Below are 15,862 nucleotides of genomic sequence, written 5' to 3'. Positions count from 1 at the left end.
AAAACTGGTCTCACAGCAATGGTTCAAAACATAGACAGTAAGAAGAGTCAGTGCTCTTGTACTTATGTCGGCATTGTGCATTTTGTATTTAATTCCGACGTAATTTCTGTGTTTCATCGTCAATAAGAAGGTTTAAGCGATGCAGTAAAAGTGAAGTTAAGCATCGGAATCTAAAATTGGTCACACAGGAAAGGTTCAAAGCACTGGCAGAAGGAATGTCAGTCTTCTTGTACTTAAGTCAGCATTGTGCATATCGTATTTCATTCCGATGCAATTTCTGTGATTCGTCGTCAATAGGAAGGTTCAAGATATATACTAAACCTGAAGTGAAGCATCGTAAACTAAAACTGGTCTCACAGGAAAGGTTCAAAACATATATAGTAAGAAGAGTTCTTGCATTTAAATTGGCATTGTAGGCCTTTTGTATTTATTTACAATGCAATTTCTGTGTTTCATCGTCACTAAGAAGGTCCAAGGGATACAGTAAACCTGAAGTGAAGCATCGGAAACCAAAACTTGTCTCACAGGAAAAGCTCAAAACATAGACAATAACAAGGGTCAGTCTTCTAGTACTTACGTCGGCATTGTGACTTTTATATTAAATTCCGACGCAATTTCTGTATTTCATCGTCCATAAGAGGGTGCAGGGGATACAGTAAATTTAAAGTGAAGCTTCGATATCTAAAACTAGATCAGAGGAAAGCCTCAAATCATAGAATGTAAGAAGTGTCAGTCCTCTTGTACTGAAGTCGGCATTGTGCATTTTGTATTTAATTCCATGTAATTTCTGTCTTTCATCCTCAACAAGAAGGTCCAAGGGATACAGTAAACCTGAAGTGAAGGCTAGGAATCTAAAACTGGTCTCACAAGAAAGGTCCAAAGCATAGACAGTAAGAAGAGTCAGACTTCTTGTACTTAAGACAGCATTGTGCGTTTTGTATTTAATTCCGATGCAATTTTTTAGTTTCATCGTCAATAAGAAGGTCCCAGGGACACAGTAAACCTGAGGTGAAGCATCGGAATCTAAAACTGGTTTCACAAGAAAGGTTCAAAACATAGACAGTAAGATGAGTCAGTCGTCTTGTACGTAAGTCGGTATTGTGCCTTGTGTATTTAATTCCGATTCAATTTCTGTGTTTCATCGTCAATAAGAAGGTCTAATTGATACAGAAAAAGTGAAGTGAAGCATCGGAATCTAAAACTGGTCTCACAGAAAGTTCAAAACATTGACAGTAAGCAGTGTCAGTCTTCTTGTACTTAAGTAGGCCTTGTGCCTTTTGTATTAACTTCCGATGCAATTACTGTGTTTCATCATCAATAAGAAGGTCCAAGGGATACGGTAAACCTAAAGAGATGCTTGGGAATCTAAAACTGGTCTCACAGAAGAGACTTAAATCATAGAATATAAGAAGAGTCAGTCCTCTTGTAATTAAGCCGTCAGTGTGCAGTTTTGGATTTATTTCCGATAATTTTTCTGTGTTTCATCGTCAATAACAAGGACCAAGGGATACACTAAACCTGAAGTGAAGCATCGGGATCTGAAACTGGTCTCACGGGAAAGGTTAAAACCATAGACAGTGAGAAGAGTCAGTCTTCTTGTAATTAAATAATCATTGTGCCTATTGCATTTAATTCCGCTGCTATTTCTGTGTATCATCGTCAATAAGAAGGTCCCAGGGATACAGTAAACCTGAAATGAAGTAACGGAAACTAAAACTGGTCTCACAGGAAAGGTGCAAAACATAGACAGTAAGAAGAGTCAGCCTTCTTGTACTTAAGTCGGCATTGTGCCTTTTGTATTTAATTCCGGTGCAATTTCTGTGTTTCATCGTCAATATGAAGGTCCAAGGGATACAGTAAACCTGAAGTGAAGCATCGGAATCTAAAACTGGTCTCACAGAAAGTTCAAAACATTGACAGTAAGCAGTGTCAGTCTTCTTGTACTTAAGTAGGCCTTGTGCCTTTTGTATTAACTTCCGATGCAATTACTGTGTTTCATCATCAATAAGAAGGTTCAAGGGATACGGTAAACCTAAAGAGATGCTTGGGAATCTAAAACTGGTCTCACAGAAGAGACTTAAATCATAGAATATAAGAAGAGTCAGTCCTCTTGTAATTAAGCCATCAGTGTGCAGTTTTGGATTTATTTCCGATAATTTTTCTGTGTTTCATCGTCAATAACAAGGACCAAGGGATACAGTAAACCTGAAGTGAAGCATCGGGATCTGAAACTGGTCTCACAGGAAAGGTTAAAACCATAGACAGTGAGAAGAGTCAGTCTTCTTGTAATTAAATAATCATTGTGCCTATTGCATTTAATTCCGCTGCTATTTCTGTGTATCATCGTCAATAAGAAGGTCCCAGGGATACAGTAAACTTAAAGAGTAGCATCGATATCTAAAACTGGTCTCACAGGAGAGGCTTAAAACAAAGAATATAAGAAGAGTCAGTCCTCTTGTACTTAAGCCAGCAGTGTGCCTTTTGGATTTAATTCCGATGCAATTTCTGTGTTTCAACGTCAATAAGATGGTCCAAGGCATACAGTAAACCTGAAGTGAAGCTTAGGAATCTAAAACTGGTCTCATAGGAAAGGTTCAAAACATAGGCAGTAAGAGGAGTCAGTCTTCTTGTACTTAAATCGGCATTGTGCATTTGTATTTAATTCTCATGCAGTTTCTGTGTTTCATCGTCAATATGAAGGTCCAAGGGATACAGAAAACCTGAAGTGAAGCAGCGGAATGAAAAACTGGTCTCTCAGAAAAGTTCAAAACATAGACAGTAAGCAGTGTCAGTCTTATTGTACTTAAGTCGGCATTGTGCCTTTTGTATTTACTTCCGATGGAATTTCTGTGTTTCATCGTCAATAACAAAGACTAAGGGATACAGTAAACCTGAAGTTTAGCATCGGAATCTAAAACTGGTCTTACAGGAAATGTTAAAACATAGACAGTAAGAAGAGTCAGTCCCCTTGTACTTAAGCCAGCAGTGGACCCTTTGGATTTAATTCCGATGCAATTTCTGTGTTTCAACGTCAATAAGAAGGTCAAAGGGATACAGTAAACCGGAAGTGAAGCATCGGAATCTAAAACTGGTCTCACAGGAAAGGTTCAAAACATAGACAGTAAGAAGAGTCAGTCTTCTTGTACTTAAGTCGGCATTGTGACCTTTTGTATTTAATTCCGATGCAATTTCTGTATTTCATCGTCAATAAGAAGGTCCAAGGGATACAGTAAACCTGAAGCGAAGCTTCGAAATCTAAAACTGGTCTCACATGAAAGGTTTAAATCATAGACAGTAAGAAGAGTCAGTCTTCTTGTACTTAAGCCAGCAGTAAGGATTTTGGATTTAATTCCGATGCAATTTCTGTGTTTCATCTCCAATAACAAGGACCAAGGGATACAGTAAATCTCAAGTGAAGCATCGGAAAATAAAACTGGTCTCACAGGGAAGGTTCAAACATAGACAGTAAGAAGAGTGAGTCTTCTTGTACGTGAGTCGGTATTGTGCCATGTGTATTTAATTCCACATCAATTTCTGTGTTTCATCGTCAATAAGAAGGTCTAAGTGATACAGAGAACCTGAGGTGAAGCATCGGAATCTAAAACTGGTCTCACGGGAAAGGTTCAAACATAAACAGTAGGAAGAGTCAGTCTTCTTGTACTTAAGTCGGCATTGTGCCTTTTGTATTTATTTTACCATGCAATTTCTGTGTTTCATCGTCAATATGAAGGTCCAAGGGATACAGAAACCCTGAAGTGAAGCAGCGGAATCTAAAACTGATCTCACAGAAAAGTTCAAAACATAGACAGTAAGCAGTGTCAGTCTTCTAGTAGTTAAGTCGGCATTGTGCCTTTTGTATTTACTTCCGATGCAATTTCTGTGTTTCATCGTCAATAAGAAGGACCAAGAGATACAGCACACCTGAGGGGAAGCATCGGAATCTAAAACTGGTCTCACAGGAAAGGTTCAAAACATAGACAGTAGGAAGAGTCAGTCTTCTTGTACCTAGGTCGGCATTGTGCCTTTTGTATTTAATTACGATGGAATTTCTGTGTTTCATCGTCAATAAGACGGACCAAGGGATACGGTAAACCTGAAGTGAAGAATCGGAATCTAAAACCGGTCTCACAGGAAAGGTTAAAAAAAAAAATAGACAGTAAGAAGAGCCAGTCTTCTTGTACTTACGTCGGCATTGTGCCTTGTGTATTTAATTAGGATGGAATTTTTTGGTTTCATCGTCAGTAAGGAGGTCCAAGGGATACAGTAAACCTGAAGTGAAGCAACGGAATCCTAAACTGGTCTCACAGGAAAGTTTCAAATCATAGACAGTAAGAAGAGGCAGTCCTCTTGTACGTAAGTCGGTATTTTGCCTTGTGTATTTAATGTCGATGGAATTTATTTGTTTCATCGTCAATAAGGAGGTCCGAGGGATTCAGGAAAACTGAAGTGAAGCAACGGAATCCAAAACTGGTCTCACAGGAAAGGTTCAAAACATAGACAGTAAGCAGTGTCAGTCTTTTTGTACGTAGGTCGGTATTGTGCCTTGTGTATTTAACTCCGATTCAATTTCTGTATTTCACCGTCAATAAGAAAGTCTAAGTGATACAGAAAACTGGAAGTGAAGCATCGGAATCCAAAACTGGTCTCACAGGAAATTTTCAAAACATAGACAGTAAGGAGAGTCAGTCTTCTTGTACTTAAGTCGGCCTTGTGCCTTTTGTATTTAATTCCGATGCAATATCTGTGTTCCATCGTCAATAAGAAGGACCAAGAGATACAGTAAACCTGAAGTAAAGACTCGGAATCTAAAACCGGTCTCACAGGAAAGGTTCAAAACAAAGACAGTAAGAAGAGTCAGTCTTCTTGTACTTAAGTCGGCATTGTGCCTTTTGTATTTAATTCCGATGGAATTTATTTGTTTCCTAGTCAGTAAGGAGGTCCAAGGGATACAGTAAACCTCAAGTGAAGCAACGGAAACCAAACTTGTCTCACAGGAAAGGTTCAAATCATAGACAGTAAGAAGAGTCAGTCCCCTTTTACGTAAGTCGGTATTTTGCCTTGTGTATTTAATGCCGATTTAATTTCTGTGTTTCATCGTCAATAAGAAGGTCTAAGGGATTCTGAAAACATGAAGTGAAGCATCGGAATCTAAAACTGCTCTCACAGGACAGGTTCAAAACATAGACAGTAAGAAGAGTCAGTCTTCTTGTAATTAAGTCGGCATTGTGCCTATTGCATTTAATCCCGCTGCAATTTCTGTATATCATCGTCAATAATAAGGTCCCAGGGATACAGTAAACCTGAAGTGAAGCATCGGAATCTAAAACTCGTCTCACAGGAAAGGTTAAAACATAGACGATAAAGATGAGTCAGTCTTCTAGGACGTAAGTCGGTATTGTGCCTGGTGTATTGAATGCCGATTCAATTTTTTGTGTTTTAACGTCAATAAGAAGGTCTAGGGTATACAGTAAACCTAAAGTGAAGCATCGATATCTAAAACTAAAACAGAGGGAAGGCTCATATCATAGCATGTAAGGAGAGTCAGTCTTCTTGTACTTAAGTCGGCATTGTGCATTTTGTATTTAATTCCGATGCAATTCCTCAGTTTCATTGTCAATAAGAAGGTCCAAGGGATACAGTAAACCTAAAGTGAAGCATCGATATCTAAAACTGGTCTCACTTCAGAGGCGTAAATCTTAGAATACAGGAATTGTCAGCCCTCTTGTACTTAAGCCAGTAGTGTGCCTTTTGGATTTATTTCCGATGCAATTTCTGTCTTACATCGTCAATAAGAAGGTCCAAGGGATACAGTAAACCAGAAGTGGAGCATTGGAATGTAAAACTGGACTCACAGGAAAGGATCAAATCATAGAGAGTATGAAGTGTCAGTCTTCTTCTACTTAAGTCGGCATTGTGCCTTTTGTATTTGATTCCCATGCAATTTCTGTGTTTCATCGTCAATATGAAGGTCAAGGGCATACAGAAAACAAGAAGTGAAGCAGCGGAATCTAAAACTGGTCTCACAGAAAAGTTCAAAACATTGACAGTAAGCAGTGTCAGTCTTCTAGTACTTAAGGCGGCATTGTGCTTTTTGTATTTACTCCGATGCAATTTCTGTGCTTCATCGTCAATAAGAAGGACCAAGGGATACAATAAACCTTAAGTGAAGCATCGGAATCTAAAACTGGTCTCACAGGAAAGGTTCAAAACGTAGAAAGTAAGAAGAGTCTGTCTTCTCGTACTTTAGTCGGCATTGTGCCTTTTGTATTTAATTCGGATGCAATTTCTGTGTTTCATCGTCAATAAGAAGGACCAGGGGTTCAGTAAACCTCACGTGAAGCATCGGAATCTAAAACTGATCTCACAGGAAATGTTCAAAACATAGACAGTAAGAAGAGGCAGTCTGCTTGTACTTAGGACGGCATTGCGCGTTTTGTATTTAATTCCGATGCAAATTCTCACTTTCATCGTCAATAAGACGGGAGAAGGGATACAGCAAACCAGAAGTGGAGCATCGGAATCTAAAACTGGTCTCACAGGAAAGGTTCAAAACATAGACAGTAAGAAGAGTCAGTCATCTTGGACTTAAGTCGGCATTGTGCCTTTTGTATTTAATTCCAATGCAAATTCTGTGTTTCATCGTCAATATGAAGGTGCAAGGGATACAGTAAACCTGAAGTGAAGCATCGGAATCTAAAACTGGTCTCACAGAAAAGGTTCAAAACGTAGACAGTAAGAAGAGTCAGTCTTCTTGTACTTAAGACGGCATTGTGCGTTTTGTTTTTAATTGCGATGCAATTTCTCAGTTTCATCATCAATAACAAGGACCAAGGGATACAGTAAACCTTAAGTGAAGCATCGAAATCTAAATCTGGTCTCACAGGAAAGGTTCAAATCATAGACAGTAACAAGAGTCTTTCTTCTTGTACGTAAGTCGGTATTTTGCCTTGTGTATTTAATTCCGATTCAATTTCTGTGTTTCTTCGTCAATAAGAAGGTCTAAGTGATACAGAAAACCTGAAGTGAAGCATCGGAATCCAAAATTGGTCTCACAGGAAAGGTTCAAAACATAGACAGTAAGAAGAGTCAGTCCTCTTGTACTTAAGTCGGTATTGCGCCTTTTGTATTTACTTCCGATGCAATTTCTGTGTTTCACCGTCCATAAGAAGGTCCAAGGGATACAGTAAACTTAAAGTGAAGCATCAATATCTAAAACAGGTCTCACAGGAGAGGCGTAAATCATAGAATATAAGAAGAGTCAGTCCTCTTGTACATAAGAAAGCAGTGTGCCTTTTGGATATATTTCCGATGCAATTTCTGTGTTACTTCGTCAATCAGAAAGGCCATGGAATACAGTAAACCTGAAGTGGAGCATCGGAATCTAAAACTGGTCTCACACGAAAGGTTGAAAACATACACAATAAGAAGAGTGAGTCTTCGTGTACTTAAGTCGGCATTGTGCCTTTTGTATTTAATTCCCATGCAATTTCTGTGTTTCATCGTCAATATGAAGGTCCAAGGGATACAGAAAACCTGAAGTGAAGCATCGGATACTAAAACTGGTCTCACAGGAAAGGTAAAAACATAGACGGTAAGATGAGACAGTCTTCTTGTACGTAAGTCGGTATGGTGCCTTGTGTATTTAATGCCGATTCAATTTTTTGTATTTTAACTTCAATAAGAAGGTCTAAGGGATACAGTAAACCTAAAGTGAAGCATCGATATCTAAAACTAAAACAGGAGAAAGGCTCATATCATAGCATGTAAAGAGAGTCAGTCTTCTTGCACTTAAGTCGGCATTGTGCATTTTGTATTTAATTCCGATGCAATTTCTCAGTATCATCGTCAATAAGAAGGTCCAAGGGATGCAGTAAACCTCAAGTGAAGCATCGGAATCTAAAACAGGTCTCACAGGAAAGATTCAAAGCATAGACCACAAGAAGAGTCAGTCTTCTCGTACTTAAGTCGGCATTGAGACTTTTATATTTAAATCCGATGCAATTTCTTTGTTTCATCGTCACTAAGAAGGTCCAAGGGATACAGAAAACCTGAAGTGAAGCAACGGAATCTAAAACTGGTCTCACGGGAAAGGTCCAAAACATAGACAGTAAGAAGAGTCAGTCTTCTTGTAATTAAATCGGCATTGTGCCCATTGCATTTACTTCTGTGTTTCAACGTCAATAAGAAGGTCCAAGGGATACAGTAAAACAGAAGTGAAGCAACGGAATCTAAAACTGGTCTCACAGGAAAGGTTCAGAACATAGACTGTAAGAACAGTCAGTCTTCTTGTACGTAAGTCGGTATTGGGCCTTGTGTATTTAATGCCGATTCAATTTTTTGTGTTTTATCGTCAATAAGAAGGTCCAAGGGATACAGTAAACCTAAAGTGAAGCATCGATATCTAAAACTGGTCTCACAGGCGAGGCGTAAATCATAGAATATAAGAAGAGTCAGTCCTCTTGTACTTAAGCCAGTAGTGTGCCATTTGGATTTATTTCCGATTCAATTTCTGTCTTACATCGTCATTAAGAAGGTCCAAGGGATACTATAAACCAGAAGTGGAGCATTGGAATCTAAAACTGGTCTCACAGGAAAGGATCAACACATAGCCAGTATGAAGTGTCAGTCTTCTTGTACTTAAGTCTTCATTGTGCCTTTTGTATTTAATTCCCATGCAATATCTGTGTTTCATCGTCAATATGAAGGTCCAAGGGATACAGAAAACATGAAGTGAAGAAGCGGAATCTAAAACTGGTCTCACAGAAAAGTTCAAAACATTGACAGTAAGCAGTGTCAGTCTTCTAGTGCTTAATCTGGCATTGTGCCTTTTGTATTTACTCCGATGCAATTTCTGTGTTTCATCGTCAATAAGAAGGACAAAGGGAAACAGTAAACCTGAAGTGAAACATCGGAATCTAAAACTGGTCTCACAGGAAAGCTTCAAAACGTAGACAGTAAGAAGAATCTGTCTTTTTGTACTTCAGTCGGCATTGTGCCTTTTGTATTTAATTCGGATGCAATTTCTGAGTTTCATCGTCAATAAGAAGGACCAGGGGTTCAGTAAAAATGGCGTGAAGCATCGGAATCTAAAACTGATCTCACAGGAAAGGTTCAAAACATAGACAGTAAGAAGAGTCAGTCTTCTTGGACTTAAGTCGGCATTTTGCCTTTTGTAATTAATTTTAATGCAAATTCTGTGTTTCATCGTCAATATGAAGGTCCAAGTGATACAGAATACCTGAAGTGAAGCTGCGGAATCTAAAACTGGTCTCACTGAAAAGGTTCAAATCATAGACAGTAAGAAGAGTCAGTCTTCTTGTACTTAAGACGGCATTGTGCGTTTTGTTTTTAATTGTGGTGCAATTTCTCAGTTTCATCATCAATAACAAAGACCAAGGGATACAGTAAACCTGATTGAAGCATCAGAATCTAAATCTGGTCTCACAGGAAATGTTCAAAACGTAGACAGTAAGAAGAGTCAGTCTTCTTGTACTTAAGACGGCATTGTGCTTTTCTTTTTTAATTGCGATGCAATTTCTCAGTTTCATCATCAATAACAAGGACCAAGGGATACAGTAAACGTTAAGTAAAGCATCGGAATCTAAATCTGGTCTCACAGGAAAGGTTCAAATCATAGACAGTAGGAAGAGTCGGTCTTCTTGTACGTAAGTCGGTATTTTGCCTTTTGTATTTACTTCCGATGCAATTTCTGTGTTTCATCGTCCATATGAAGGTCCAAGGGATACAGCAAACCTAAAGTGAAGCATCAATATCTCAAAAACAGGTCTCACAGGAGAGGCGTAAATCATAGAATATAAGAAGAGTCAGTCCTCTTGTACTTAAGAAAGCAGTGTGCCTTTTGGATTTATTTCCGATGCAATTTCTGTAATACAGCGTCAATCAGAAGGTCCATGGAATACAGTAAACCTGAAGTGGAGCATCGGAATGTAAAACTGGTCTCACACGAAAGCTTCAAAACACAGACAATACGAAGAGTCAGTCTTCTTGTACGTAAGTTTGTATTTTGCCTTGTGCATTTAATGCCGATTCAATTTCTGTGTTTCATGGTCAATATGAAGGTCTAAGTGATACAGAAAACCTGAAGTGAAGCATCGTAATCTAAAACTGGTCTCACAGGAAAGGTTCAAAACATAGACAGTAAGAAGAGTCAGTCTTCTTGTACTTAAGTCGGCATTGTGCGTTTTCTATTTTATTCCGAAGCAATTTCTGTGTTTCACCGTCAATAAGAAGGACCAAGGGATACAGTAAACCTGAAGTGGAGCATCGGAATCTAAATTTGGTCTCACAGGAGAGGTTCAAATCATAGACAGGAAGAAGAGTCAGTCTTCTTGTCCGTAAGTCGGTATTTTGCGTTGTGTATTTAATTCCGATTTAATTTCTGTGTTTCATCGTCAATAAGAAGGTCTAAGTGATTCAGAAAACCTGAAGTGAAGCATCGGAAACAAAAACTGGTCTCACAGGAAAGGTTCAAATCATAGGCAGTAAGAAGAGTCAGTCTTGTTGACTTATTTCGGCATTGTGCTTTTTGTATTTACTTCCAATGCAATTTCTGTGTTTCATTGTCAGTAAGAAGGTCCAAGGGATACAGTAAACCCGACGTGAAGCATCAGAATACAAAACTTGTCTCACAGGATAGGATCAAAACATAGACAGTAAGCAGTGTCAGTCTTCTTGTACTTAAGACGGCATTGTGCGTTTTGTATTTCATTCCGATGCAATTTCTCACATTCATCGTCAATAAAAACGTCCAAGGGATACAGTAAACATGAAGTGAAGCATCCGAATCTAAAACTGCTCTCACAGGAAAGGTTCAAAACATAGACAGTGAGAAGAGTCAGTCTTCTTGTACTTAAGACGGCATTGTGCGTTTTGTTTTTAATTCCGATGCAATTTCTCAGTTTCATCATCAATAACAAGGACCAAGGGATACAGTAAACCTGTAGTGAAGCATCGGAATCCTAATCTGGTCTCACAGGAAAGGTTCAAAACATAGACAGTAAGAAGAGTCAGTCTTCTTGTAATTAAGTCGGCATTGTGCCTATTGCATTTAATTCCGCTGCCATTTTTTGTGTATTATCGTCAATAAGAAGGTCCCAGGGATACACTAAACCTAAAGTGAAGCATCGGAAGCTAAAACTGGTCTCACAGGAAAGGTTAAAACATAGACAGTAAGAAGAGTCAGTTTTTTGTACTGAAGTCGCCATTGTGCCTTTTTTATTTAATTCCGATGGAATTTCTATGTTTCATCGTCAATAACAAGGTCCAAGGGATACACTAAACCTGAAGTGAAGCAACGGAATCCAAAACTGTTCTCACATAAATGGTTCAAATCATAGACAGTAAGAAGAGTCAGTTTTCTTGTACGTAAGTCGGTATTGTGTCTTGTGTATTTATTTCCGATTCAATTTCTGTGTTTCATCGTCAATAAGAAAGTCTAAGGGATACAGAAAACCTGAAGTGAAGCAGCGGAATCTAAAACTGGTATCACAGAATAGGTTCAAAACATTGACAGTAAGCAGTGCCAGTCTTCTTGTACTTAAGTCGGCATTTCGCTTTTGTATTTACTTCCGATGCAATTAATGTGTTTTATCGTCAATAAGAAGGCCCCGCGATACAGTAAACCTGAAGTGTAGCATCGAAATCTAAAACTGGTCTCACAGGTAAGGTTCAAAACATAGACAGTAAGAAGAGTCAGTCTTCTTGTAATTAAATCGGCATTGTGCCTATTGCATTTACTTCCGATGCAATCTCTGTGTTTCAACGTCAATAAGAAGGTCCAAGGGATACAGTAAACCTGAAGTGAAGCATCGGAATCTAAAACTGGTCTCACAGGGAAGGTTCAAATCATAGACAGTAAGAAGTGTCAGTCGTCTTGTACGTATGTCGGGATTGTGTCTTGTGTATTTAATGCCGATTCAATTTCAGTGTTTTATCGTCAATAAGAAGGTCTAAGGGATACAGAAACCTGAAGTGAAGCATCGGAATCTAAAACTGGACTCACAGGAAAGGTTCAAATCAAAGGCAGTAAGAAGAGTCAGTCTTCTAATACTTAAGTCGGCGGTGTGATTTTTGTATTTAGTTCCGATGCAATTTCTGTATTTCATCGACAATACCAAGGTCCAAGGGATAGGGTAATCCTAAAGCGAAACATCGATATCTAAAACTAGATCAGAGGAAAGGCTCATATCATAGCATGTAAGAAGAGTCAGTCTTCTTGTACTTACGGCAGCATTGTGCATATTGTATTTAATTCCGATGCAATATCTGTATTTCATCGTGTATAACAAAGGCCAAGGGATACAATAAACCAAAAGTGAAGCATCGATATCTAAAACTGGTCTCAGAGGAGAGGCTTAATTCAAAGAATATAAGAAGAGTCAGTCCTCTTGTACCTATGTCGGCATTGTGCCTTTTGTATTTATATCCGATGCAATTAATTTGTTTTATCGTCAATAAGAAGGTCCGTGGGATACAGTAAACCTGAAGTGCAGCATCGGAATCTAAAACTGGTCTCACAGAAAAGTTTCAAATAATAGACAGTATGAAGAGTAAGTCTTCTTGTACTTAAGACGGCATTGTGCGTTTTGTATTTAATTCCGATGCAATTTCTCAGTTTCATCGTCAATAAGAAGGTCCAAGGGATACAGTAAACCTGAAGTGAAGCATCGGAATCTAAAACTGGTCTCACAGGAAAGGTTCAAAACATTTACTGTAAGAAGAGTCAGTCTTCTTGCACTTAAGACGGCATTGTGCGTTTTGTTTTTAATTGCGATTCAATTTCTCAGTTTCATCATCAATAACAAGGATCAAGGGATACAGTAAATCTGAAGTGAAGCATCGGAATCTAAATCTGGTCGCACAGGAAAGGTTCAAATCATAGACTGTGAGAAGAGTCAGTCTTCTTGTAATTAAGTCGGCATTGTACCTATTGCATTTAATTCCGCTGCAATTTCTGTGTATCATCGTCAATAAGAAGGTCCCAGGGATACACTAAACCTAAAGTGAAGCATCGGAAGCTAAAACTGGTCTCACAGGAAAGGTTAAAACATAGACAGTAAGAAGAGTCAGTTTTCTTGTACTGAAGTCGCCGTTGTGCCTTTTTTGTTTTATTCCGATGGAATTTCTTTGTTTCATCGTCAAAAACAAGGTCCAAGGGATACACTAAACCTGAAGTGAAGCAACGGAATCCAAAACTGTTCTCACATGAATGGTTCAAATCATTGACAGTAAGAACAGTCAGTTTTCTTGTACGTAAGTCGGTATTGTGTCTTGTGTTTTCAATTCCGATTCAATTTCTGTGTTTCATCGTCAACAAGACGGTCTAAGGGATACAGAAAACCTGAAGTAAAGCAGCGGAATCTAAAACTGGTCTCACAGAAAAGGTTCAAAACATAGACCGTAAGCAGTGTCTGTCTTCTTGTACTTAAGTCGGCATTTTGCTTTCGTATTTACTTCCGATGCAATTCCTGTGTTTCATCGTCAATAAGAAGGCCCAAGGGATACAGTAAACCTGAAGTGAAGCATTGGAAACAAAAACTGGTCTCACAGGAAAGGTTCTAAACATAGACAGTAAGAAGAGTCAGTCTTCTTGTACTTAAGTCGGCATTGTCCCTTTTGTATTTAATTCCGATGCAATCTCTGTACTTCATCGTCAATAAAAAGGTCCAAGGGATACAGTAAACCTGAAGTGAAGCGACAGAATCTAAAACTGTTCTCCCAGGAAAGGTTCAAAACATAGACAGTAAGAAGAATCAGTCTTCTTGTACGTAAGTCGTTATTGTGCCATGTGCATTTAATTCCGATTCAGTTTCTGTGTTTCATCGTCAATAAGAGGGTCTAAGTGATTCAGAAAACCTGAAGAGAAGCATCGGAATCTAACACTGGTCTCACAGGAAAGGTTCAAACGTAGACAGTAAGATGAGTCTGTCTTCTTGTACTTAAGTAGGCATTGTACCTTTTGTTTTTAATTCCGTTGCAATTTCTGTGTTTCATCGTCAATATGAAGGTCCATGGGATACAGTAAACCTGAAGTGAAGCATCGGAATCTATAACTGGTCTCAGAGTAAAGGTTCAAATAATAGACAGTAATGAGAGTCAGTCTTCTTGTACTTAAGACGGCATTGTGCGTTTTGTATTTAATTCCGAAGCAATTTCTCAGTTTAATCGTCAATAAGATGGCCCAAAGGATATAATAAACCTGAAGGAAGCATCAATACCAAAAACAGGTCTCACAGGAAAGGCTAAAAGCATGGAATATAAGAAGAGTCAATCCTCTTGTACTTAAGTCGGCATTGTGCCTTTTGTATTTTATTCCGAAGCAATTTCTGTGTTTCATCGTCAATAAGAAGGACCAAGGGATACAGTAAACCTGAAGTGGAGCATCGGAATCTAAATTTGGTCTCACAGGAAAGGTTCAAATCATAGACAGTAAGAAGACTCAGTCTTCTTGTCCGTAAGTCGGTATTTTGCATTGTGCATTTAATTCGGATTTAATTTCTGTGTTTCATCGTCAATAAGAAGGTCTAAGTGATACACAAAACCTGAAGTGAAGCATCGGAATCCAAAACTGGTCTCACAGGAAAGGTTCAAATCATAGGCAGTAAGAAGATTCAGTCTTGTTGACTTATGTCGGCATTGTGCCTTTTGTATTTACTTCCAATGCAATTTCTGTGTTTCATCGTCAGTAAGAAGGTCCAAGGGATACAGTAAACATGAAGTGGAGCATCCGAATCTAAAACTGGTCTCACAGGAAAGGTTCAAAACATAGACAGTAAGAAGAGTCAGTCTTCTTGTACTTAAGACGGCATTGTGCGTTTTGTTTTTAATTCCGATGCAATTTCTCAGTTTCATCATCAATAACAAGGACCAAGGGATACAGTAAACCTGTAGTGAAGCATTGGAATCTAAATCTGGTCTCACAGGAAAGGTTCAAAGCATAGACAGTAAGAAGAGTCAGTCTTCTTGTAATTAAGTTAGCATTGTGCCTATTGCATTTAATTCCGCTGCAATTTCTGTGTATTATCGTCAATAAGAAGGTCCCAGGGATACACTAAACCTAAAGTGAAGCATCGGAAGCGAAAACTGGTCTCACAGGAAAGGTTAAAACATAGACAGTAAGAAGAGTCAGTTTTCTTGTACTGAAGTCGCCATTGTGCCTTTTTTATTTAATTCCGATGGAATTTCTATGTTTCATCGTCAATAACAAGGTCCAAGGGATACACTAAACCTGAAGTGAAGCAACGGAATCCAAAACTGTTCTCACATAAATGGTTCAAATCATAGACAGTAAGAAGAGTCAGTTTTCTTGTACGTAAGTCGGTATTGTGTCTTGTGTATTTATTTCCGATTCAATTTCTGTGTTTCATCGTCAATAAGAAGGTCTAAGGGATACAGAAAACCTGAAGTGAAGCAGCGGAATCTAAAACTGGTATCACTGAAAAGGTTCAAAACATAGACAGTAAGCAGTGTCAGTCTTCTTGTACTTAAGTCGGCATTTCGCTTTTGTATTTACTTCCGAAGCAATTAATGTGTTTCATCGTCAATAAGAAGGTCCCTGCGATACAGTAAACCTGAAGTGTAGCATCGAAATCTAAAACTTTTCCCACAGGTAAGGTTCAAAACATAGACAGTAAGAAGAGTCAGTCTTCTTGTAATTAAATCGGCATTGTGCCTATTGCATTTACTTCCGATGCAATCTCTGTGTTTCAACGTCAATAAGAAGGTCCAAGGGATACAGTAAACCTGAAGTGAAGCATCGGAATCTAAAACTGGTATCACAGGAAAGGTTCAAAACATAGACAGTAAGTAGTGTCAGTCTTCTTGTACGTATGTCGGGATTGTG

This window comes from Schistocerca piceifrons, unplaced genomic scaffold (genome assembly GCF_021461385.2).
Source record: "Schistocerca piceifrons isolate TAMUIC-IGC-003096 unplaced genomic scaffold, iqSchPice1.1 HiC_scaffold_1808, whole genome shotgun sequence".
NCBI lineage: Eukaryota > Metazoa > Arthropoda > Insecta > Orthoptera > Acrididae > Schistocerca > Schistocerca piceifrons.
This window is presented reverse-complemented; position numbering follows the sequence as displayed.